This window comes from Pseudopodoces humilis, chromosome 18 (assembly GCF_049639895.1).
Source record: "Pseudopodoces humilis isolate 2021_Gansu_Grassland_sample_001 chromosome 18, ASM4963989v1, whole genome shotgun sequence".
Lineage (NCBI taxonomy): Eukaryota > Metazoa > Chordata > Aves > Passeriformes > Paridae > Pseudopodoces > Pseudopodoces humilis.
Genome location: NC_142217.1, coordinates 8,025,652 through 8,051,858, shown reverse-complemented (window position 1 = coordinate 8,051,858; position 26,207 = coordinate 8,025,652). Strand labels below are relative to the sequence as shown.

The 26,207-nt window shown below is 40.9% G+C and overlaps 1 long non-coding RNA gene across 1 annotated transcript; it reads right to left on the bottom strand.

The window, feature by feature from the left end:
* Positions 1–766: 766 nt before the first annotated feature.
* Positions 767–26,207, bottom strand: LOC148182922 (uncharacterized). Its single transcript, XR_015774071.1, has 3 exons — positions 26,091–26,207; positions 5,274–5,450; positions 767–3,978 (listed from the first exon to the last, which is right to left on the bottom strand). It is a non-coding gene; the product is annotated as an uncharacterized LOC148182922 (long non-coding RNA).

Below are 26,207 nucleotides of genomic sequence, written 5' to 3'. Positions count from 1 at the left end.
AGCGGCCCCTTCACGTGCAAAGGGCAGTGCGAGCTGTGACGGGGGTCTGGCTGGAGCTGAGGGTGCTGCTGGCACTGCGCCCTGCAGCGACGCCGCTGTGCTCTGCCCCTGCCCCGCTGCTGCAGCCAGCCCGGGCTCCCCCTGCCCAGCGGGAAGGGACCACGCTGTTCACTTGCGAGCTGATGAAGCTCCTCCGGTTTCGTGAGAAAACAGGAAAATGCACATGCTGGTTTTCCCAGGGATGCTCTTGTGCGGAAAGCATGGGCAGTTTTAAGTTGGCAGACTTTAATTCCAAGGTTTTTACGAATTTATTTGTTGCCTGTTTATATTACAGACAGGCTGGTTCGTTTTGCTGCAGTCTGGTATTCTTGAAATACTACGGTTTCTTTTGGGTGGGTGGGTTGACATTTCATTTAGAAAATAAGCCAAGAAATAAGCTAAGGAAGAAACAGGAGGATGGAAAAAAGACAAGAATCAGGAAAATCAAAGGGATCATTACTTTCACAAGTCTTGTTACCTGCAAAAGTGCAGAATGGGTAAAAACACACCAACTGCAATCCTTCTTTAGAAGAGCTTTTGTTCTCCATTAAAATAGGTGGTTACTTTATTTTAAAAATCTGGTTTTGTCCTGAGTAGCAAAATACATCAAAAGACCTTTTTTTCTACTCATTCATCATATTGTGAATTATTTATTCAATTTTTTTTTTTCTTCCCAAAGATATTTTCTGTTTAGAGACATTCTGCAAATGGGACTGTATTCTTTTTATAGTGTAAGGAAGCAGTTCATTTTTTGTTACTACTTACAGTAAGAATAAAACATAATATTGGTAATAACAATAAAAACACTGACATCTAAGCACAATACAGAATCATGTAATCTGGCAATCAAATCATATGGCTTACAGGAATAGAAAGACATTAGTTGGTTACTGTATATGAATGCATGATTTGAGCGAGGCTCGCAGGAGAACATTTGTAATTTATGCCCTTAAGCTGCAGTCACTTGACAGCATCAATATTTAGTTTCACATAAAAAAAAAATTAATTGTGCCAAATATTGATAAAAGTATTGTATTCCTATTTGTTACTGCATAATAGGAGGGTCTAATGCTTATTAAGCCATTAAATCTACAGATCAAGGCAAGACCCCTACAAGAGTGTAATCTTCAGGAGAGACTAAAAGGTCCCTTTTAAAAGATCTGCCTTCAAGAAACCGTGTTACAAGAAGGGCAAAAGCACTGGCAACCTGCATGAAGAAATGGATTTGTTTTCCTAAACTAGAAAATCCTTGTCTTTCAGTAAAATGCAAAGTTATGCTGTATCATCTGCAAAGCTCTTCCCCAAGACCTGGTGCAGCTCAGCACAGACACATTCTGCAGCCACAGGGAAAACGTCTGAGTCCTCAACAGACTGTTCTGGAGGTGACCCCACAGCAATCATCCTCTGATTTAAGGGTCGCAGAGGAAGTCAGCACAAAGTTGGAACAGGCACTGAGTTGGTGGCTGCCAGGCTCTAAATTACACTAGATTAAACATGAGCAGATTTTTTAAGAGTATGCTTGATGAGAGAGTTTTGGTTTGCACAGATTAAAAAAGAAGGAATCAATCTTCTGGCTGCCACTACAATATGCACCTCATTTCAAAGCAATATTCAAGGACATTATTCGAGATGGTCACAGCATGGGTAAAAGAAAGGTCAAACTACACCTAGACAACACAGTCCAGATGAAAGCAGGAGTCAGGGCTCCCTCAGCTACAATGGCTCCCTCAATTACACTGGCAGCGTTTTGTTGGTATGGTGCCAAGACAGTTTAGAAAAGAATTTGACCCCAGATCTCTGTGAAAAGAGATTTCTAAAGAAGCAGCAACTTGAAATCTTCTGTTCAGCTTAGACTTTTTGTGCTCCAAGTACTGTACTGACAGTATTACTTAAAATTGTAGCAATTCCCTGCTTCTCTCCCTAATTTTGGTAAAAGACTGATATTACAGAAGCAGAAAAATCCTTTCCCTTGATCAGGAAGTCTGATCTTTTACAGCTTTTCATCCTACCCTGAAAGAATTTTAAAAAATCCTTCTTTCCAGTCCATTGGCCAATGTGTACAGAACAGGTTCTTCAATTTTATTTGTTTCTCTTTTGTAGTACTGAGAAGTTGCGAACTGGATTTCAAACAAATTTTTAATTTTTTTTTCTAGGATTAGGAATCCAAATAATCATGAGGCCTTTGTTTTTTGGGGTTTTTTTTTTGGTTTTTTTTGTAAGTACTTACTTTAGAAATTGAGCTAGCTGGGAGCTCCACAGCTGACTGCAAGACAAGTCACAAGTGTGGAGCTGAAAAATACATGGATCATAATGGTTATGTCTGAATGGCTCACAAATGTCCATAAAACAGATCTGTAAAAAGCCTTGTCCCTAGCAGCCCAGAAACTCAGAGGATGAGATGGGGACAGGCCAACACCTGCTCTATTCTGGCAACAATGCCTGCCCACAGTGACAGAGTAAACTGCAAAGGGGTAGGATTGAGCCTTTCATATCCTGGTTCAGCACAAGGAACCAGCACATGGGAGCTCAGCATCACAGAAGAAAGCTGGGAAAACAATTCTTTGCAATAATACATTACTCTGCAAGTGAGGGGTCTGAAACTCTTCCTTTCCCTGGTATTCAGATGAAACTTCACTGAAGGCCAGCTTTTAGCACATACAGTCAGTATCAGGTTTGACCTCCAAGAGATCTGTCCTAATTTAGACTTAGTTTCCTACATTTCACACAGAACAATATGACACGAACACAAGAATATAAAATGCAGTTGTTCCTGGTGTTTGTTTTATATTGCATAAAAGATGCAATGTGGACATACTGACTGAAGTCTGGAAAAACATCTTTATCCTTCAAGGTTTTTTTTTCAGACTATCTCCTCATCACTGAATTTAATTAATGATTTGAAATTAATGGATCAATGAGTTAGAATTAATGGGTTGGAAGTCAGTTGTATTTACATCCCTAACATGAGATTCAGCTGCTTGTAATTTATGCTTTGGGACAGAGCAGTCTGGCAGATGGACTAAATTGTGTTTGACCAGGAATTTCTAAAGACCTGGAGCCAGCAAAGTCATATGAAACAGGAAAACTCTAGGTACAACCTGCCAAGGTTTTAGTTAGGAGATGGCTGTAGTATTTTAGATGTGACTTGGACAGGGCAGGTAAATGTGAGCAACACACATCAAAATCCCACTATTTATAACAAGAAGAGTCTGGCCTCTCCCATGGTGTCATGGAGCCAAAATCTGAACTTTGATTTTGAGTGACAGAGGAGTCACTCTAAGATACAGTGACCTAACTTTTGTGGCAAATACCATCAACTAAAGCATTAGCAAGGCACCTCCCTGTGCTCTTTTTGCTTGAGAATAGATACTCTACATAGCATGTGAGCTTATGCTTAGTGGAGTCAGTAGAGGATTATGGCAAAAGCCTTCCTGCAGCTGCCAGGAGCTGCCAGCTGCACCCAGCGTGTGGAGATGAAAAACAGCATCTCAGCGAGTGGGAAAACCTCAGCTTGTACAGCCAGCCTTAGCATGAGAAATTATTTCATTGCTCCCACCAGCATGCAAACTTACTCAGTTCCTGTCACTCACCACACATCCCTGCCACAGAGCCTGCAGGCTGTGAAAAGGGTGATGCTGTTCAGCTTAGCTGACTCATTTCATTTACAAAGAATACTTAGAGGAAATACTTAGAGAAGTCCAGTTGTGTTCTGCAGAAGTGGGTGTCACCTGTTGGTTTCTTTCCAGGGTATAAATATGCTGGCATGTAAATTAAATAAAATCAGTGTTCTATGGAATAGGACTATGACACGATCAAAGAAAAAAAATAATTAACCAGTCTTATCTTTACTGGTATTGCTTGGTCTTTAGTTCACTAGTATTGCTTGCTGCTCTGGAAACAGTCTGTAGAGCTGGCTTCCAGATGGGCTTATTCTAACTCCTGCACAAGAAAAAAAGAACTCTTTAAACAGGAAATATTAACGGCATCCAAAGCATTAGATCTTCATCCTGACTGAAGCTGGGTCAGTAGCTAAGAGACTTCAGTCACTCACCTTTGTGACCAAGTTTCATTTTATAAAAGAAACTTAGCAAAATTAACTTAGCAAAAAATTTAGCAAAAGCTTAACAAGACTGGAGAGTCCCTATAACCAGTGTTGGGGAATACAGATTACAATGCTTTCTCTTGACAGCTGCTGCCTTTGCATTAATATTCTCTGATTAGCATGGTCAGCATGCAGTTCATTCAGCAATGTGACAGAAGAATAATTTTCCTAAAGTAAAGTAAGCAGAAGAGTAACATTTTACTTCCAAAAATTTAAAATCTGAGTTGTCAAATAGAAATTTACATAGAAGCCAGTAAGGCTGAGAGGCTACAGCCATTCCAGAGCATACATTGTCTGGACTGTGCAATATTCAAGGCCTCTTGGAAGATTCATGAAATAAATTTCTGGTGCTTAGTAGGAAGAGACTTTTACTAATAGTCAAATTTTCACGCAGGCAAGATCTTTTTCAGGTCCAATCAAAAATACCACCTTTCTCTATGAACTTCATCTTGTTTAAACTAAAAACATCACTGCTACAGCACCACCAATCAAGATAATTTCAAATTAATAAAATGTTAGAGCACAGATGAAAGGAATTCAGAATTTTAATAAAGTAACTCAAGAATTTTACACCAATCTCACATTTAGCACACACAGGCATTAATTTAGGAAAAAGCTTTTGGAAGTTAGCATCAAGCTACTTGAGGAGTAAAGTTTGAAGTGAGCATCTAAAAGCTACAGGGAGCTAGAGAGGAGAAAGCCCACACTGCTGTTGCTGTGTGGTGTTACTCTGCAGAGTCTTCAGGGGCACACATTTAATAGCAGCTTTGGTGGCAGCTGCAGGTTGCACAGCCAAGCAGACCAGACTGCTGTTTCTAATCATTGATAATTAATCTGAAAAGTGAATTGTCCTCACTACTCCCTTTGTGCGTTGGTCAGTGTTTATCTGTATTCCCATGGAGTATCACCTCAGACACACATCATGACTGTCCTTAACTAACCAAATTTTGCTCTGAGATCAGAGAATCTGTTTGTAAAAGGACTGCATTTCTCCATGAAGCTATAACTAAAGCTTTGTCCATGTGATTGCCCAGGGATGCAGACAAAAAGGATCCTGGACTGGACACAGGGCACCAAGCAGCACTGGCATCTTCTTCAGAAAGTGCTTGTGAGCAATGGTGTCCTAACTCACCTGGTGCTGGCAGTAACACCCTGAGGGGGAGAGGAATGCCCTTGGAGGGGAGGATGCTGCCAAGGGCTCAGCAGGAACTGGTACTTTAGAAAGAAAAAGCAAAAATCACAGCTGGAGGAAGAGCTGGCCTTGTGCTGCTCTGCAGGGGGACACCAGGCATGGATTCACAACAAACAGCTGAAAAAACAAAAACAATATAAAGAGGAAATCAGCAGCAGTGAAACTTTGTTTGAAGCTGCTCAACAATAGCACTTACATGGTTTTGTGTACATAGCTGGATTGGGACCTAAAGAAGCTTGAGTTTCCAGTTTCTTATTATGGTGTGTATTCTTAAGGCAAGATTCAAACCCAGAAGTACTTACAAGCCTGGATGTAGAATGCATTTATTGCCATAGCCCCTACAAATAGCAGCCTGCTCCCAGAGTACTGGCATGAGTGAATGAATGAATGTTGCCATGTTAATAGCAGTAATTTTGGATGAAGTCGCACTAGTATATGGATATACAAGACCTACTTATCTCTTAATAGGTCTAAGATATAAAATGTCACGTTAAATCACAGAGTTCTTCTTAAATCAGAATACTCAATGTATAATTGATGAAGTATATTTTCACATTCTAAGGTTTCTTTAAATTATTTAAAAAATCAAGACACAAGACTGCATGAACCAATGGGAAGACATCTCATCAGTTCATTTTAGAAAGACCTCTACAAGCCATATGGAAATGTCACGTTTTAAAATACAATTTGACATTAAAATGTCACAAACTGCCTCCACCTCTTGATTTAAGTAATTTTAATCACAGGTTTTAGTTTGTACAGCACCTTATGTTAAAGCACTATGCTGAAACTCTCTAATCTAGACCCAGCTCTTTCCACTAAGCCCAGAATATACAAGGTCAAATATGAATTTAATGGAAAGAAGGTCAGAATTTTATTGCTGGCATTCGCTGTCTTGAACAGCCATCACTGACAACTTATCCATGAGCATCTCAGTACTTGGTTTTGGTGAAGGTAAATATACCTACTGGTGCTCCAAGATTTTCATCAGCTCCTTCCAGTGAGACTTTAGAACCTCATGGTATGAACTAAACAGAAAAACAACACAAACCATAGAAAGAAACTGAAAAGGACCTGCTTCAAGGAAAAAATATTAAAATCACTTTTTATGTACACATAAGCTGATGTTTCTACTGAACTAATGGTTGTGTGAAGTCTGTAGTGAGACAACTGTAAGAACATTTATCTACCTAAATATATTTAAACAGTTACTAATGACTCATATGAAAGTATTTGATTTTTATAGAAGGCTAGAAGTTTGCACATAGTTTGCAACACAATGGTTGTTTCTGAATGTAGCTCTATATAGAGCCACCTTCCAAACTAAACAACAAAACTTGGACTTGAAATTCAAATACAACCAAAAAAAAAAGACTCATTAGGGATCTAAATATACTGAAGACAAAAACTTAGCAAGCTTTCAACTTGTCATGAAAAGCAGCAATAAATGATAGATGCAGACCCAGTATGCCTTATTTTCAAAACCTGACAAGCCCACAAAACCAGACTTGCAGTAGTGCACTCTATTGTAAAAGCCATCAGTGCTTGTTTGTTCAAAATAGAAACAGTCAATACTTTAAGAGCCAACTAGGAGACATCAATTTAGTGCAGATGGTGCCTCAGACTCATGCAAATATCACAGAGTGGCTCTGCAGAGCTGGCAGGACATTGTGTGCACGTTTTTGGTTGCACCTTTGGACTTTTGACATTCCAAACATCAAGCATTTATATTGAAGTAATTTCAGATTTTACACAGGAGCATTTGAAGAGCTGTTGCTCTGTTACAATTTGAACAACTACAAACATCAGACAATAGACACCTGAGAACGGAAAAGGGCAGCATACAACCTTGGATTTGCAAGGCAAAGCTTGTCAGATCTTGGGCTCCATTGCTGGGTACAGCTTAATTTATGAGAAATCGTGTCGGGTGAAAGTGAAAGGCACATACAAGTTTCTTTTTCTCACCTACAGATATCTCTGGTTTGTGAATACGTTATCTAGACTCCTACAAAAATAACACTGTGATAACTAATAACCATAACAGATATGGGTTAGGTATTTACATTTTTGTTGTTTTCATAGATTTTTAAGGCAGAGGGAGACTTGAACAGTTGACCCTACTGTTTGACACAGACCATTGGTTTATTTGCATTCTGGTACCTCTGGCTCTTCCTTTGCTGGGAACTCAGTGGTGTTTCAGTCCACTCCAGACCACAAGAGCTTCCAGCACTCACCAGTGGAGCTAAGGAGGCTGAAGCACACTCACTACTGCTTTCATGCTGCCATTTAATGCAATCAGTTTTACATTCATTTCTGGCAAATGAAATACTTGAGTGAGTGTCTGGAGTGAAAATATTCTCCAGGCCCCTTTTTTTACCTCCATCCAGGTTTGTGAACAGCAGCTAAGCATATTGATGAAGGAATTAATACCTTTGGGCAGACGTTTTTCAAGTGCAACTGGGCTGGCTCAAATCACTCTCCAGTTTCATTGTTCATCCCTGCCCGGAAAAATTAAGCATTCAGGTATGTAGGTTCGATTCAGAATACATAATGTGGACAATTCACAAAACACTTTGGCTGGCCCAGTTAAATAACAGCATATACTGCTCATAAAACCAGTGCTGCTGAGTATCAATCACTGATTCTTCTGACAGAATGGTGTTCCTTCTAAACCCTGTTTAGAAAGTACACACTGCCTTCTGAAAAATGCTACACACTTCAGGCCTCCTGTGGTATCAGCCTGAGTAATGGTCACTAGCAACTTCTACAAACAAGGCTGTGAGGAACAGTCCTTATTAAGAAGATCTCTGAAGTCTACATTCACAGGAGTGTTCATTTAAATAGTGCCAAATTTTAATCAAAACTGGCAGCATTTGGTGAATGTCCCTTTTGCTTGTGGCAACTTTCCCTTCTGTTTCTTAGAAATGTCATTGTACTACCCTGGGTTCTGGCTGGACACATGATTGTCTGGGGAAAACAAAAATTCCAGCCAAAGGAAAAAGAACTGAAAATAACTGGAGAATCTTTCTCATTCATCTTTTGTTCTGGGCAATAGATAGATGCATTTCCTTGTAACGGCTGCATTTCCCAGACGTAAAGGAGTAAAGCTCCCTCCACCAGTACTTCTGCAATTTCTGTCACACAGCTGTGGAGTGTTGCAAACTGATAACATTTGTAAAGAGTACTTGTAAAGTCATAAAAGCAACAGTGCCATGAAATTCTTACTCATAAACTGTGGAAAAAGTTTCTGTCCTTGAATTCCAAGCATTTTTCATGTTTTACAATGTCCTCAAGTTATAGTTTATGGTTTGTAATCTTACACTAAGCTTGTTTAAATTCCTGGTACATGAGTAGGAAAAAGTGTATTGGTTTATTATTTCATCAGAAAAGTTACAGATACGTCCCTTGGAGCAATGCTTTCATCTTTCCTGGTAGTTGTCTCTTGCAGGCTCATACTGAAGAACAAGTTTCCATCATGGTTTTCATTTGCTGCTTTTCATTCATGTGTTTATATTGTCTATGAATGTCTGGATATGTAGTGCCTTGACTCAATAGCTCTCAAGTTGTATGTTCATGTTGCAGCTCTGCCTAAATGGGCAGACTGCATTTCAGAATGCACAGGTAAGAAATTATCATTTCAGAATGCACAGGTAAAAAAGAACAGGCCTCTGGAAAGAGACATGTTGTGTCCTGGGTCAGTGCCTGTCCTACATCCCACAGAGTGGCAGGAGGGAACTTGTTTTTCCAGCACTTTTACTAAGTGCTACAACTTGGCTGGGCACAATTTGGCCTCTGGAAGCAGGTTAACTCTGATCATACAAGCACAAGAGTCCTGTGGAGGTGGGATGAGACCCTTAGATTGCAGACTTAGAAACTCTGAGGTGTACCTAAGCATGTCCAAATGCCTCAGCAGGATGGTGCTCCTCCGGTTGCAGAGCTGACTCTGGTTACCCACTGCTTTGGAATGAAGCACTTCCTTATATGTTTCCCACCCTCTTCCTCCTTTAGTGTACACAGATCCTGCAATAAAACCTTCTCAGTCAGAAGGAAAAGGAACTCTTTATTGCATTGAAATTGGAAAGCAAGAGATGACTTACACCTGGAGGTACTGCAGCTGCATTTCATCAGCCAGGAAATGTTGCATAGTCACAAAATGTTGCATACAGGAGAACTGAGACTACTTGTTTTTCACCCTCTGCCCTGTTGGGCATCAGTTTCCAAAGACGGGCTGGGTTCTCTAACTTCCCTAGAACTCAGGGCTAGTTCTTCGTGGTCCAAACCTGTTAACTCTAACATTTATTTGGCTGCTGCAGCTAAGACTGAATACTCATTTAATCTCACATGCTGTACTTAAGAGTATATTTTAGGAAACTAATTAATTCATATTTTCATCTGAAATACAACTACATTTTAAAAAAAAATATTTTTAAAATGAAACACCAATTCAGTATGGTTTTCCTTCCCTCAGGGTTTCTAGTTTAATGTTTATGGAACAACTGACACTATTTTTTCAAATTGAATTAAATAATAGAGGCTTGAAGTACTTCTCATCCCTTCAGAGACTTCATTAGAGACACTTTCTTAAAGGGGTATCATTATCTTTTCAACCTCCTCAGTTTTATCCAGCAGTTTACTACTGAGGTCTTTTGTGGGAATGTGGGTGCTTCAGGCTTCAGTTTGGGGAATCAAACCTCTCCCTGGCATGGACTCAAGGACATGCTTCTCAAGCTTATTTTGAAATTAGGACTTCACACCACAAATCCATAGAAGGAAATATTCTCTGGTCTTCCTGTGAACTTGCTTTAGTTCACAGAAAGGCTTTCAAGAGCCATTGACCTACAGAAAGAATGGGCCTTGCCTTTAGGCCTGCAGATTGCGGCTTTGATTTAACATAGGTGAGTCACTGACTTCTGTCTCAGCTTCAAATACCACTTAAGTAGCTTATCTAATAACTGATTAATCTGCAGTAAGTTAACAGCACTCAGAGGGGTCACCAGAATTCAGTGTTTCCCAGCCACAAGTGACTGCTCTAGATGTTAAGTTCCCAAATACTTAACAAATACTCCTCATTCCCTCTCAGTGAGAGGAGACTGCTACTTAGTTGTTAGGACAACTGCAAGAAAAGGGAGAAACTGAAGTTTGACTGCTCTCCACCAAGCAGGGATATAATCTTACTTTTCCATATTCTGGGGGAAGTCTAAGTACTAATCAGCTGCCCTCTTGGCTTGCTCTGTTTTTAAGACTGCCTTTCTTCAGAGACTGATTTTTGAACAATCTCAAGAGGGGAAAATCTTTAGTTCTGCAGGCAATAGTTCCTTACTGGCTGCTTGCATGGCACACTGGCTGCTTTGGATGTCCTTTCAAAGAAATTCAGTGCTCTCAATGTACACCACAGAGTACCATAAACAGGTCCAACACTTCATCTCAGAAACCTCCAACTTTCTTTGGGCAGTGCTCAATGTTGTGACACACTTCTTTTCTGGCTATTAGCCTAAGTAACTAGAACAAGTTCACCAGGCAGTGTATTTCAGAGCAGGGCTGAAATCCATGATCTTATTCAATGCTGAAGCTATTGGATTGCCTTTCCTTGCTGTGCCTGTGCTTCTTGTCTTGTCTTTCACCCAGTGACCTGCTCTTGTCACACTTGAGAGACAACCAGAGCAGTCAGAAAGACAAGCACACCTCTGCAGTTTGAATTGCCTTGGAAAAGCATGTGGACTTCTTGCAGTCAGATTTCTCCAGTTTGCTGTATTATGTGCATTCACTCTAAGAGTGTGTAGTGATAGTCAGTGTGAACGTGTGTAAGTAATACATACAAGATATAGCAGGGGGATGAAGAGGATGGACACTGCTGAAAATAACTTGGATGATAAAAGAATCAATTGGGAAGATGAATTTTCAACACACTGACTCATTCAGATGGAGTAATTTGAACAAAATTGCAGTGATCATCCAGACTCTTCTCTAAAGCACAACTTATGACAGATAATGATAGATAATAATAGAAAGGTAGTAAAGAGCTTGTAAACTCTGAGCCTGTAAATACTTGCACAATAATAAGCTGTAATGCTTTTACTAGATGTTTTCAGCATGCAGGGATGGTTTTTCCCTCCAGCAGAGGGGGCATGGCAGTAAGTTTTCTCAACACAAAACCAAATTATTTCTTCAGAAATTGAGTAATACTAACATCAAACTGATTTTTATAGGAACTTGCATAGTATTATAGGTAAAAACAGAACTTCCTCCAAACAAGAGATTCAAATATAAACAGACACGATTCCAATGAATGCTGTTCTGGCTATCTTGGTTTGCCTTATTTCTCAGTGTGGCTTTTCTATTTCAGCAGAAAGTCCTTGCAGTTACACCTGACAGGCAGTGTGCAAATAAAGGTTTTGGTCCTAATTCCTTTGAAAAACCGAGTCCAAGTTCCTGATAATCTATTCCTGTAAAATACTTTAATATACGTATAAGATAAAACCAGAGAAGGCACCAAGGTAAAGTCCTGGTGGAAAGTTTTCCAAGCCACAACAAAGGTGTGTATTTGAAGGCAGAATGTCCTCTGTGTAGTCCAGGAGTTTACAACAGAGTTATTTGAGGCCATAAAAAATTGACATAAATCTGGATGGCCAAAAGAGACACTGGCAGCCTCACAGGATGGGTGAGACCAAAACTATGGATGTAATCCAAGGTGGTACAAAAACCCATCTGATGTTAATGCTTAGTGTTAAGTTGCACACAGTGTTATGTAAAGACAAAAGAGTAACACAAATTTTCCATTAAATTAAAACAGGCTTGCTAGTCATCTGGTAAATTCCACTTTTTCATGGTTAATTGGACTTGTCCCCCAAGTACTGTTTCCTTGCTTGATTTCAACTCTAATAGGGGAAAAGTACAGGCAGGTGCATTTGAATACTTGGGATTATATTCTCATTATTATTTCTGATGAATGGTCTTACTCCACATGTGACTACTTGAAAATGGCACTGTTCAGTGCTGTTCAAAAACCTGATTCTTTTACTTCTACTAAGAACTAGCTGTCAATTTTAATGACAGATTCTGGTAAATGTAATTTCACCTCTGTGACTCCAGCTTCTGGTGAAGGAAATATTGAAAATAATGATGCACAGGAGTAACTCAAAATGAAATTCATGCCAGATGTAGCAGAAGGTACAAATGACTCACCATGACCAGTAAGGGTGCAGCACTTTCCCTTCCTGACGTGGGCATGGGCTGTCCTGTCACAGCCACAGGCAGTAGTCACCTTGCAGGATGCTGGCAGGTGCACCACTCCCAGCATTGGGCTCTGCCCACTCACTGCCCTCACTGGTCATTCTGGTGAGTTCTTCTCAGAAGGCAGGATCTCAGCACCCACTTTATGTTTGTGGGCCGCCACCCACGTAGCCCCATAATTTTCCCTAAGTACTAATATACTTAAAATAAGAGTATGTGGGGGAGGAAGAGGAGGAGGAGTTCTGGTCACCTGGTGAAATGAAATTATCATTTAGTATGGATATCAGATTAAATATTAAACCTCCTTATTTAGAAGTGGATGTACTATGTATTGACACTATTTCTGGTAGAAGAAAAAGGAGTTTAGGGCAGTTTATTGTGAGCAAGGGGGATGGGACAGGTCACTTTGTGTCCTTGGTCCCCAAGCCAGAATCCCAGCTGATGGCACCAGATCTGACAGATGGTGAGCCCCAGCCCCTCCTGCCTTTGAGTCCCCTTATCCACATCTCCAGCACTTCCAGCCACTGATGTCAGCTCCCCTGTCTTTGGACCTGGTGTCCCCTACATCACTCACTCCACTTCTCCAGGGCCAGGTCCCCAGTGCCAGCCACCCCTCAGCTCCCTCTGGCCTCTGCAATAAACTGGGTTCCTTCCTGGGTATCCCCTCCTCAGGTGCACTTGGGAAAGCCCTGACTCCTGCTTTTCAGCTGGGAGGGTTGCAAAAAACCACCGAGTCCTCCATCATTCACTGTTGTGAGGGCAGCAGGACTTGGCTGAGGGAAAGCAACCTAGTGGCAGCTTTGGTAAGGCCATGCCCTGCAAAGCACTGCTGTGGGGGGCACTGCAGGGGACTGGGGAAGAGAAAATTGGGCAGTTATAGGAATTGTCAAGAAAAAGAAGAATGTACTTTGATGTTAATGACTTGAGTCAGAATACAAGGAGGCTGAACTTCCCAGAAAGGAAGTTCACTAACAAGGAACCACAGACAACCTTCAGATGCCAAACTGAAAACTCTGGAGAAAGTAGACAATTCTCAGAAGAGAAAAAAAAGCCTGTACAAAGTATACTTAATATAACAGAAAGAAAGCAAAAGGCAGACAGAATATTGAAACTAAAAGAGATATAAAACAGAAATTAAAGGGTCAGTTAGATAACATCGGGCTGGAAAGCAGAAAAAAACAGAGTGGAGTAAATTTTAGACCTGGGCCATAGGTATTTTTCACACAGAGAAAGGTCAGATGGGACAACATTCCAGCACTATTATGGAGGAAACCAATAAGGAGTTAGATGGGACTAGCACAGAGCTAGTACAATAAATTAAAAAAAAAATAAGAAAAAGGACTGTGGAAGAAAAGAGACAAGGTAGAAATAGAAGTGTAAAGAAAGTGGCAGCATAGTAAATATTGTATGGATAAAGAGGTTAAGAACAGCTTGTTCTAGGTTATTTCATGGAAGCTTGCAGATCTCCCAAACCTGTTTTATTAATTCCCAGTGCCAAGTTTAAAGCGGTGTGTGCAGAGAACTTTTCACATGGAAAGGCAACTGTCTGTACAAATTCAAAATGGACCAGGGAAAGTATTACCTCAATGGCAAAGGATGTTCCAAAACCATGAACCCAGAAGAGTAAAATGACACCTGACTGCTTCAGACATAAAATATTCTGTGCAAGTGCAAGTGAGACTGGATGCTGCTGATCTAAAAGCTACTAGACATTGCTATTGCTGTTACTTTAATATGGGAATTTTCCAGCTCAGTTCATCTTTCCATAGGTGTTAATTCTCTGAAGGAACAGTGGGTACACTGGAAAATGTATTATAAACAAATATGTAACTGTCTCCTATTCAGTATATTTACACACATCCTCTTCAAAAAAAGAAAAAAAAGAAAAAAAAAGGTAATTTCTGAGTATTCTTGCACATGAAATGAAAGCAACAAAAATTTTATTTCTTAGGACATCAAGAGATGCATATAAGAGCCCAGTAAAAATATGTGAATGTAAGTCCCAAGAACTTTCACATGAAAGATCCAAGCAGACACATCATTTTGCAGGCGTGGGTGGGGTCACTGCTAACCGGACAAGAAGTCTGAACAGTCTTGTTGGGCTTACTGTGAGATCATTACCTTAAGACAATAAAAAGTAATGGGTCATATTTGTCAATTTGATTCCTCCAGGGATGAATGGAGCCCCTCTTGGTATGGTGCAAAAAGAGAAGTAAAACCACCCAACTAGGAAAGGGTGTCTGTGCCGAGTTCCCAGTGACTGCAACGGCTGAGTCACAGTGGGTTCTTGGACATGCAGGGGAGTTTTAGCAGGAAACCGCCTACCACTTTATTTACAGCTCTCCTTCAGCTCTGCCATTCGACTCAGCTCGCGAGATGATTTTATCATTCTCCATGTTGTGGATGCAGTTGCACAGAGACACTTTCCAAAAGGCCACATATGTTTAGCGTTGGTTTTTCATGAGGTTTCAATACATTCACTTCAGATGAAAGAAATACTGCCCCTCCTGCCTCCTCTCCATCGACTCAGATTTGTTTGAGTCATCCCTGACCTGCATAGATGCTTTGTATTGCTCAGCTTGTCTGTTTAGAAACTAGGGGCAGTGTGTGCTTTGTGAGCACAGGCAGATGCAGTAGCACAAAAGCACTTATCTTCAAAATTTTGAAGACTTCTGGTGTCTTGTGATTAATTTTAAGTAAGTAATTGATAAGTAGTTTTAAGTAATTTTAAGGAGTTCCAAGATCCAGAAAAGCAGGGGGATCCTCAGTTCTACCAGCCTGTCTTGCCTCAACTCAGTGATTTACACATTCAGCACCTGGGAGAGTCCTGCTCTCTCACCTCCAGCACATTACTTTTTGGAAATTAACATAATTAAAACAACAGTAGGTTTGTATTAAAAAAAAAACTATTCTGGAATGGTAGCAAAGTTTCTCTGTAGAACATAGAACTATCTACAGGAAATCATGTTACAAAAAAATCTAATTGTTTGCAAATTCCAGGCCTTAAAACTGAGACAGGGCCTTTCTTGTGTTTTCTGCCAACTCTGTCCTAGTTTTGTGAGAGCTGAGATCACGCATTTCCCCAGCACCCCTGTATCAGTCAGTGCACACATGTGTGAGTGGGCAGATTTCAGGTTGCATATGCAAATATAAATCTGATATTGCCCAGTTTTTCAGTTCTTGGCTTTGTAACCACGAGCCCTTGGTGCAGTGTGTGTACCATGGTACAGGACGGCAGGAAGGCTGTGGTATGTGCTCTACTGAAGTGCAAACCCCTAATTAGGAGAACAGAAGAGGAAATGTGGTAATGATTCTCTGGAAGAGTGATGGGCTCTCTGCACAGCCTCATGATTGCACTGAAATCCCATTTTCATTGGGGTATAGCTACTAAATCCCTGGTGATGAGGACTTGTCTCGAGTCATGGAGTGCTCCTCAGTGTGGTAAACTCAGTGGAGAAAAATGCACACACCCTCCAAAATCTGCTTCTGCCTACACAGGCATCTGTTGTATTTCCCCAGCCCTGAGAAGGGGGCTGGGAGGCGGTAAGGGAAGAAACAAAACCCAAGAAGATACCCATTTCTGTCTGCATACAGCAGTATGCAGAATAGTTTATGTAAATCAGAATCAGCTATGGGACTTCTGGGAAGCTGACAGTGACACTGTCAGTGTCTTGAAGTTAAGGTATGAGTGAAATAAAGAGAGGAAATTCTCTTAAAGCTGTTTCTAAATGACCAGTACAAACATGCAGTTCATTCACCAAGAATTGCTTTGGCAATCTACATTGGCAGCTTCAGATACTTGGGATCACTTTCTCTTTTTTATGCTGCACAAAACTGCTTGTGGGTCATTTCTTAAAGCCAGATTCAGCTTTAGCCCTATGTTTGAAGGTCACATTTGAGAGATCATCACAGGCAGAGCAGAGAAAGGAAGCTGCATGAATCATGAGAGATGATCTGTTTGCCAAAGCCCTGTAGGCTGTACCATTCTTGGCATTTTGTGCAGCAGGTCCGTCACATGAAGAGGATTCATACATGACCTTAAAAAACTCAATGAGTGTAACTCCCTAACAGCCTGAAAACTGTAAACTATTGTTAAAAACTGTTAACAACAACCCTAAAACTGGGTTTTACCTCTCCAGGCTCCAGTCCTGTGTTTCCCTCTCCCCAGAGATCACAGCTCTCCTGCTCTTCCGTCACCATCACAACCACACATTGGTTCAAAATGAACAGCCACACTCAGCTATGCCTGCCATCTGCTAGCAGAAACTGGGAATTCACTGCAATTCATGCAACTGGCGGCAGGTCACACACACGTTATGCCCCTGATGCCACAATTTATCTGCACAGTTGATATTTTAGAGTTTCATGTATGTAGTTCAGTTTCCCTGAAATTACCCTTTGAAGGAAAAAAAAAAAATGAAAAAAAAAAGAAAAAAAAAGAAAAAAAAAAAACCCGAAGAAAACCCCACAGCCTTTCAGGGGATCAGAAACCAATTTCAGGAAACATTACCAACTTCGATGGTAAATGCAGCCACTGAGAGTAAATGCATTCTTTAGTGTGTGTGTGTGTCTGTGTGTCTGTGTGTGTCTGTGTATTGGACCAAGTTTTTTACTGAATTTCCTAGAACAGAGGAATAAAACTGTGCAATGCTATGACTTACTGCTGGAATACCAAAATATACCCTTATCAATGGTGAGCTATTTTCAGTATGGTTCATGAGCAAGCAAGAAGTGAGGACTTTTTTGATCCAGGCAAGCTGCTTTTTCCAGCCCTGACACTGGGAATCCTCCAGTGCAGGGATCTCTTGGCAGCCCCTGCCTGGGGCTCCCCTGATCTCTGGCCCAATGGTCAATCAATGACTGTCCTGGGGAAAATGGGACTCTAAGAAAGGAAGGATAAAATATACAAGGAATAAAAAGCCAGAATTAAACTGGAGGAGTTAGGCAGTGTCCTTTCAACTAATTCAGAATTTGTAATGCAACTGTATCTAGAAGAGAGCTTTGAATATCTTTGTCCTTAATCTCTTCAAAAATAGGCTATTTTTAGCAGGAGATCTAAGGTCAGGACTTCTCTATTCTGGGTGCAGTCCTACTTTTCCATTTTGCTAAAAAGATCTACTTGGAGATCTCTGCCCAATTGCTACTGGCAGCATTTTGGATGCAGAAGTCAAGTCTGCACGTGAAGTCACATTTGCATCCTCCTACAGCCACAGCACATCCATCCACATTCCTAATAAAGCAACAGCAACAACTACAGAATGAAATGTTCACCTTGCACAACTAAGAAAAAAACTTCTGAGACACTTCCTAAGAACACAGCCACTGTACTATTGTTGCTGTGTTTATACACCACTGGAACGGGAAATCTTCTGAAGGGCTCTGATGAAACTCCAGCCAACTCTTCAGCGAAGAAGTCTAAACTCACAGAAATTTCCTCCTGACCAGAGCACAGACTCTGAGCATGGACTTGGGAAGCTACTGGGGCATTTTTAATGTAGTCAGAAATTCTGGGTTTCTGACTGAAGCTCAGAGGCCAAACCTCTCAGGATGTGCAGGACCTTGTCTGTAGCTGCTCTGCCTTTGCCAAGGATAAGGACAACACTGTATGAGGATTACAAAGGGTCTAACTGCAAAAAGTACTCCCTAATAGTAACTAAACCTTTCTTACAGACCCAGGAAGAGAGTATATAAACCTATTTATATGGGAAGTCATGGTAGAGAGCACAGTATTTAAACTTACATTAAATTTACATTCATACATTTATTGGTATTTCTTGCTAGTATTGTAGTAATCATTGTATCTATTTGCCTATAAAAGCTCTTGAGGGAAAAATCCCCAACACTTGGCATGGGAAGAATTATATCTGTTTTTTCTTTACAAGTTAGCACACAGCAAATCTGAATTTTTAAGATGGTGATTAGAGAAATGTAATTATGGAACTTCAGCTTAGATATGGACTAAATCAGCAACTACCTGAAAGCTGCATTAGTTTATGTTGGATGAGGCTGCAGTATCAGGAATATACAGATCACTTTGTTAACAAGTAAATCCTGAAGGTCATGGACACAGTTTTGGTACTGCTGCGGAAACTGAGAGGTAACTCAGTCCACTCTCCAGTGATATAAGACAGAGCCAGTACAGAGCAGCTGGAGCAAAGAACTATGGAGAAGTACAAATTTAAATTGTTGTAAGAATAGCTCCAGTTACCTTTCCAAAAGGCTTTTCTGTCAGTAAAGGAGTATTAGAATTACCTGTGGTTTCAGGCATCACAGGTCACTACTCACATGTCCAGTAAGTTTTTGAAGGTCATCTTGGCAAGCTCAATTCAATTTATGTGATTAAGGGTAAGGCTTCCTCTAGACTCATTATCAGAAATTTTGCCAGTATTTTCTTGTGACATTATTGTGAACTGAAATAGATCTGCAGTTGAAATACAGCACAGCACTCATTTCCAGTTTAACACAAGTGACAATAGGACTTCTTGCATTCTCAGAGGACAAAGTGGCCCTGGAAATGTGAGTCACCACAGACAGAAACCCTCCCTACATCCCTGAGATGTCTTCAGAACTCCTGCAGGAAATCCTCCAGGCTGGGCACTCTTCCCACTTTCATATTCCTAATTATCTAATTTACTGATAGAGGACATCAAGGCCCCTATGCTAAGCTACACTAATTTTACATAACATAATATTTCTTCTTAATTAATCCAAATGTGTGTGTGGTGAGGTCTGTATATAACTAATAAAGATATTTCTAAAATTAGAAAATGCTTTACTAATATTGTTGTATGATGTTTCTTTAACATCAGATGCCAAAAAGTCTACATTTAAAGGACTTTTTTATCTTTCGTCAGAAACTGTCAGCTTATTCTTCCGATTCCTAGAAAATTTCCTGGAGCTGGAACATGGTGAAGCTAATCCATTTTGCACTCAGCTTGTTGAGTTCACATGTAAAATTGGCTGAGGTTTGCAATAAATCTGGAGAGGGAAAACGTCTGAAGAAAAAAATCCAATTCCTTTTCCACAAGAGCAATTATGGTAGGGTTTTTTTCCTTTCTTTTCTTGGCAAATGAGGAATTAATATTTGTACTCTGAAGAAAACTATTGACCCACCTATCAGGAACTATCCTTTCTCCAGGGACAGAGGAGGAACAGAAATCTGGATAATTTCTCAATACTTTGCAGAGCATAAGCCAATAAAATCTATAAAGTAGAAAAAAAGGTGCACATTCAGTAGTTTCTGTTTGTTGGGTATGGGAGTTACTACATACTGCAGAACCTAATGTATTCCATCATCAGAAGAGTTTGATGGTTTATGATTTGGGATTTGACTGCAATTGTAAAAAAGATCTGTCAATGAAAGTAGATTACAATCCCAGCAAGAATATAGAGGTCAGCATATCATGCCCATGGAAGGTATTTTCTTTGAGTATTAATTAATAGTGATTTATTCAGATTTAACCATCCAGACTTGATGGCTTCAAGTTTTAAAAATCCAACCAAATAATGTGAAAGTGTCTCAGTCAAGTGTGAAAGAAATAAGATTGTCCACCTGAATCTGGCTGAGAAGATGCAAAGCACTGTTTTGCCATCAACTTCTCATTTCTCAACTTCCATTGTCCTAATTCTGTCTCCTGTAACAGCACCACATCAGTCTTTGTTCAAGAACAAGACTACTTTTTTTCCTTTTAATTTGGACTATAGAATCTCTCTACATTCAAATAAATGGACCTGAGATTTTGATGCATTTAACCATATTAAGAATGAATTTTATTCAGTTTCTATGGACTGAAAACCAAAGATGAGAGAACACTTGAATAATTTCCTTTACCTCACCCCAAACATAAAAATCTCCCCATGTGTTGATTATGCACAAAAATAAAATGCATCAGGAACTGATTCCACAATCCTCGACTTACTTCAATAGAAGCTCAGCATTTGCCTCTGGAATTGTGAGAGCACCAGGAATATCATCAACACTATCCACCTTCAGCAGCAAATGAAAATTTATAATCATGTAAACCATTCAGTACAATCTAAACTGAAAGGAAAGAGAAGTGGCGGAAAATGCCTGAAAGAATGGGAAACTATAAAAGCAGAGAGTGAAGATAGCATTGAAACAGTAAGAAAGATATACTGGATACCTTTTTGGATTATTAATTGATCTTGGTATCCTCACAGTTCCCACTCAAAAATATTTTTTTTCCCAAAGCTCACAACCTCTTCCATGCACTCTTTATAGTCAGAATCCCCTTCCCGTATTTCATGGACCTGTATTTGCCTGAGGACTCCAACTGCATGTACAAACAATAACCCTGGCTCCAAAACCCACAGCACTGTTCAGCACCTCAGCTAATTTTTCTGTGCCAAGTTAACCACTCTCCTTTCAGGGGCTTGAGATCTGAAAAGACATGAGAACAGGGAGCTGGAGAAACAGTGTGGCTTCAAACAAGGGAGAGAGTGCTGGGGAGCAAGGGAAGCAATGGAAAGGGAGGAGAGCTCTGTACTGGCTCAGTCTGGAAAGGATCACTCCAGTGGTTTATTTCAGCCAGACTGGAATAAAATTAGCAACTGGCTTTGAAATTCAAGGGCTGTGTTCCTCCAGAGAGCACCTGAAAGCTCTGTAGTCCAGTAGGTGTATCTGGAAGCCACACTAGCTTCATATGCTGCTGCCCTAGCATGTCCAGCCCTGGATTTATTGCTGCAGTTCCCCTGAACAGCACCTTGCTACCTCTGCAATTAGCACCAATGTTATTTCTAGGGATCCAAAGTTCCTTCATCAGTTGTGGAGTATGCACATACAGACACTCACACAGTCCAGCAAGATAAATTTGTCATTTGGATGAAGAAAACACCAGAAAGCAGGCTGCCCTTTCACAATATTTTTACCAAAAATTTGAGACTTTCCCTTTTTTTTCCCCCATTCAAGTAATTACAAAGAAGGATGTCTAAACTACTGAAATGCAGAAAGCCCAAACCACATTTTCATGTGGTTAAGTGCTCAGCATTTGAATTCATGAGACTAATGTGAATCTTGATTTGACTTAGTTAATGTCAACAAGGAACTTCCACTGAACATCAGACAGGATCCATTTAATCTGGGCTCAAGGAAACCAGCATTAACTACCCTGGAAAATAATTAACATCATTTAAGATAAGCAATTCCGGAATAGCCAGCTGAGCAAGAAATTTTCCTCATAGCCTCAGACAGTAAATTTATTGCTTATTTGAAAAATAGCAGTTTATATCTGTTACAGTGAAATGTTTCAGACAACATGATCTATTCAAAGGAACTTAAGGGATAGAGAAGCTCAGCTGTAACTCAGTCTACAATTAAGTTTAATTTGCTTAACTTCCAAACCCTACTATTCTCCATCCTAGCCAGCACACACGTACACATCCTTTTTAGAAGACAAAACCACTAATTCCTCTCATCCATCCCATCTGGATGGGATCTGACCTGTACATTCTCCACAGAACAGCACAAATTCCAGTTCAGACAGAATTAATTATTGCTGTACCAATTGGCTTGCCCTTGTCTAGGTAGATGCTTATCAAGGCTTGATAACAAATTGGTGACATCTTCAAAATGTAGTTTGTTCTTGGCATAATGATGAATATGCTGTGACTGACAGCCTGGCCAGACACACATTGTTCTTCAGTGATACCTAGCATGATAACTAATACCAGTGAGTAACATCTGTAGCTGTTTTACCTGGAAGAGTTGACTAAAAGGATAAGAAGATGAGCTGTATTCATCAGGCCCACTTATTATCTCTTAGAAAATGATTGACTGGATAGCATGGGAATGGAGATGTGTGTGAGGAAATGTCACAATAGGTTCGTCTCTTGGACACATCCTGTTTAAATATATCAAACTCTAACCCAAATTCTTCATCAAAGTGGGTGACAGAGGTTCATGCTTGGCTCAGTGCTGCTGGTTTCACTGCATCTGAAAGCAGACTCAGAGACAGTGTGGTGTCTGATTTACTTGCAAAATCAAAGAATTCCGATTTCAAGGGTTTCGTTTAAATGAAAATTCAGATTCTGGAGAAGAAAACAAAACCCACTAAAACAGGAAGGATGGTATTGTGGTTAAGTTTCTAGTATAGGGCCGTGAAGACCTGAATTATGTTCCATTCCTAGCCAATCTGCATACTATCTCACTCTCTGACTTCAAGCAAATCACTGAATCTCTTGGTGCTTCAGTTCCCCTTTTCTAAAGATGGTGTTGGTGACTTGATCAGTTTAGATAATGAGCACATTCATGTAAGAGCCACCATGTACAGCATTGCCACAAGAGACTAACCTCAAAAGACTAACAGTCAAATAGGTGACCCTATTTACTGAACTATTTTTGCAAGAAAGCATCAATTCCATATGAATTCCCACACTGATCACCCACTTACTATACCAAACTCTAAACATGCTATCCCACAGATACACTGCCTACCCATTAATCCAGATTTGTAACAGAATCAGTGTCTGCTTCTATTCTCAAAAGCTAGGAAAAAGCTAAAATGTGGAGTGCTTGCCGATTTCCTAAGCTTTTCAGGTTTGTTGATTTTTTTTTTTCCTGGAGGACTGTCCCTGCAGGGGGGATGAATTCAGCAGGGTGTGGAATGCCCCATAATGGAATTTATACTGGGAAATACCACACATGGTATCACAACCTCCTCCCTCCCGGTGATTTTAGAGGGTGAAGAAAGGCTTGGAGCACAAGTAGAGGAAGCTCTGCCTGCATTATTCTGCTTAGTTGGGCTAAGAGTGTGGGGTTTGGAAAATTAACCAACAGGCAAATGTCTTATGTATCCCCAACAGATACAGCACTCTCCTACCTTCAAAACTATCTTCACAACCATGTTTATTCTCTTGCTGCCTCCTGGCAGACCTTACCTGACAGCCCTATTCCCAGTGCTTTCAAAACAGATTCCCTGTCACCTTTGTTCTGTTTCTAGCCATAAAGCCATATTCCTGCTGCACAAATGCCCAGCAATTCCTCTGAATTTTCTGTCACTTTTCAAAACAATGTTTGCAAAGTAGGGCTAAGAACTTTTATTTTTAACAAAAGTTGAGTTTGTTCTTTGTCCTAGCTTTTGGAGGTTTATGGATACCTTCAGAGCAAAAGCATTTACTTTCCTGCTCTAGAAACAAGGGAGAAAGGAAGATGAGATAATGTCTCCAAGTAATCTCTCCAGATTTTGCTCTTCCCTTCTGGGACCATCAACAAGGAAGGGAATTGCTGTTTGTGTTCACATGGAAGGCTTTACTTACCAAACAGACTCTAAGTCTAATTCACCTTGCAAAAAGCAGCAAGTGCTCCTTAAGCTGCCAGAGCACAGATCAGAATCACCTGGACTGGCAGCAGTTCTTTCCCCTTCAGTCCTTTATGTGAAGATGTTTTGCTGTGCGCTCTGTCCAGCAGCTCTGCCCGGTTCCCATTTCTGCACTGCCCTCTGCTGGGTCCAGTGACCGCAGCCTGGGGGATCCTGCTGGCACAGAACTCTCCCCGAGGCACACACTGCCGGGGTTTAAGGTGAGGGAGAGGATACAGGAAAGGATACGGAAGGACGGGAATGGAGGGTTGCAAAAATGAAACATGAGCGGGTAAATCTGAAGATTTCCCAAGAAAGCTCAACTTGTGGGACCCTCACATCTAAACCCTCAACTCCTTTCACAAAAACTTCACTCACTGGGCCGATCTCCTCCACACACTACATCTGAAGCCCACTGCTCCTGGGCAAGCCTTTCTAAGGCACTTCATGAAGCACTTCGGACCACTCTCACTATGATTCACGTACAGGCCTCACGTAGGATGTCAAACTCCATAAGCAGCAGCCTGACACACTTGGCTTCTGGTGTCCAAGCTGGCAGGTTCACTCCATCACTCTCCTCTGTGACTGGGAGTCTTTGAGCCTTGCCAAGCTCTGAAGCTTTGCAACAGAATATTATTACCACATTCCTGCTCAAAGAACACGACTTTTTGGATGGATACTTTGTCAGCTGCACTACTCAGTCCATGGCAGACAGACTGCATATGCACCTGCAAGATCTTTCTTTCCCCTATGATCTTACAAAACTAAAAATTACATGAGAGTGAAACAGCTTTCTTGGTACATCTACAGCAACTTTCAGCCAACTCTGTCTCATGTGAGAAACACGCACCCCACTGTGCCATGAAGTACTCTGCCCCTTACAGCCACAGTGACGGCAGGACAAGGCTGCAGCCGCAGGGACCTCATTCACTGGGCGCCCCAGGGACTGGGAGAGGAGTTAAGAGGATCTGAGCTGTACTTTTGGTTCTGATTTACCTTATCTTGACAGAGTTAAGCACTTCAAAACCCTTTTCTTTGAAGGGCAGGGGGGAGGCAGGAGACTTTGTCTTGGCTAAGTAGACTTTAAGCTGTTAAGGGCAAGGCCTGGCTGTACTACCTGTGTGAACACCAACAGTGCTGTGTCCAAACCATGGAATCTACTGCATGGAGCACACTCTGCCAAAGCAAAGAGTGGCAATATTGCATGTTCACATTCTAAGGGAAGTTTCAGTTCCACCACTCCTTCATGCTTTTGTTTTACACAGTAAAGCACGTGAGCTTTCTGCAGTAGTTTATGCCAAACTGACTCAAGCTCTGTTGCTCAAAACTTGAGAGAGGATTGAGAACATAAAGTGAATCTCTGTGCCAGGTCTTAAAATTAATAGCACACTGCTTCTCCAAACTCATGACAACTATGCTTTTGCATGACAGAACATAAGCAGTAAATTTTGGTGGCTAAAAAAATCATCAGAAATTTCCATATTCACCTATTGTACACTGGCTGCACATCACTGTAAAGTGCTGTATTGCCACCAGGTTAAGTCAGTCTGCAATCACACTGGATTTTGAAAAGAATATTGAGTCTCAAAGCAAGAAATACATTCCCTCAACTTCATCCCAAAGGACAACTCACAAGGCACTGCCAGCCCCTCTCCCTTTAACCATTTGACAGAGGCATTTCCTTTGCATTGTCACAAACCTGTCATGTTAACGACAGGGAAACCTCTTGGCCTTTAAAAATTAGTGGTTATTACTTTAAGAAATGGTGGGGTATTTGAGGTTTCAGATCGCCTTCTGGGTGAGCAGGAGAGCATTCCAAGTCTCCTGCATTGACTGCTGGCAAGGGTATAAATACAGCTGGGATTGGAACAGTTACTTTTAATTCTGATTACTCTGGAGAAAACCCTAGGGAAATTCTGCTTTGAGAACTCAAACCACAGTGTAGGATCTTTACAGTCTTCTCGGTGGAAGGATCATAAGCTTCTATGAATGCTTTTTGCACTCTGAGATTATCTAATATTTTGTCCTTTCTTGAACATTTAAATTATACATTAAGTACTCTCACCTCTTCTGTCCATGCTGGCCCGTTAGCTCTGAGGACAGCAGCTATTTTCAGTTAAACCTCCCCGCAGTGGTTGCTCGCTTGCTTTTCTTGCTATTTCTCCATCATATTTTGAGGTAGCTGTCAGTCAGAGCCTCATCCATCACCTACCTCTAGTGTCCCCTGGCCTCCCTGGGGCCTCAGAGAGCTCCCGTGCTCGGATTTGCCCCGCAGCACCTCTCGACCCTACCCGCGGCCACCGCCTGCTCCGCCGGGGCTGTGGGGAAG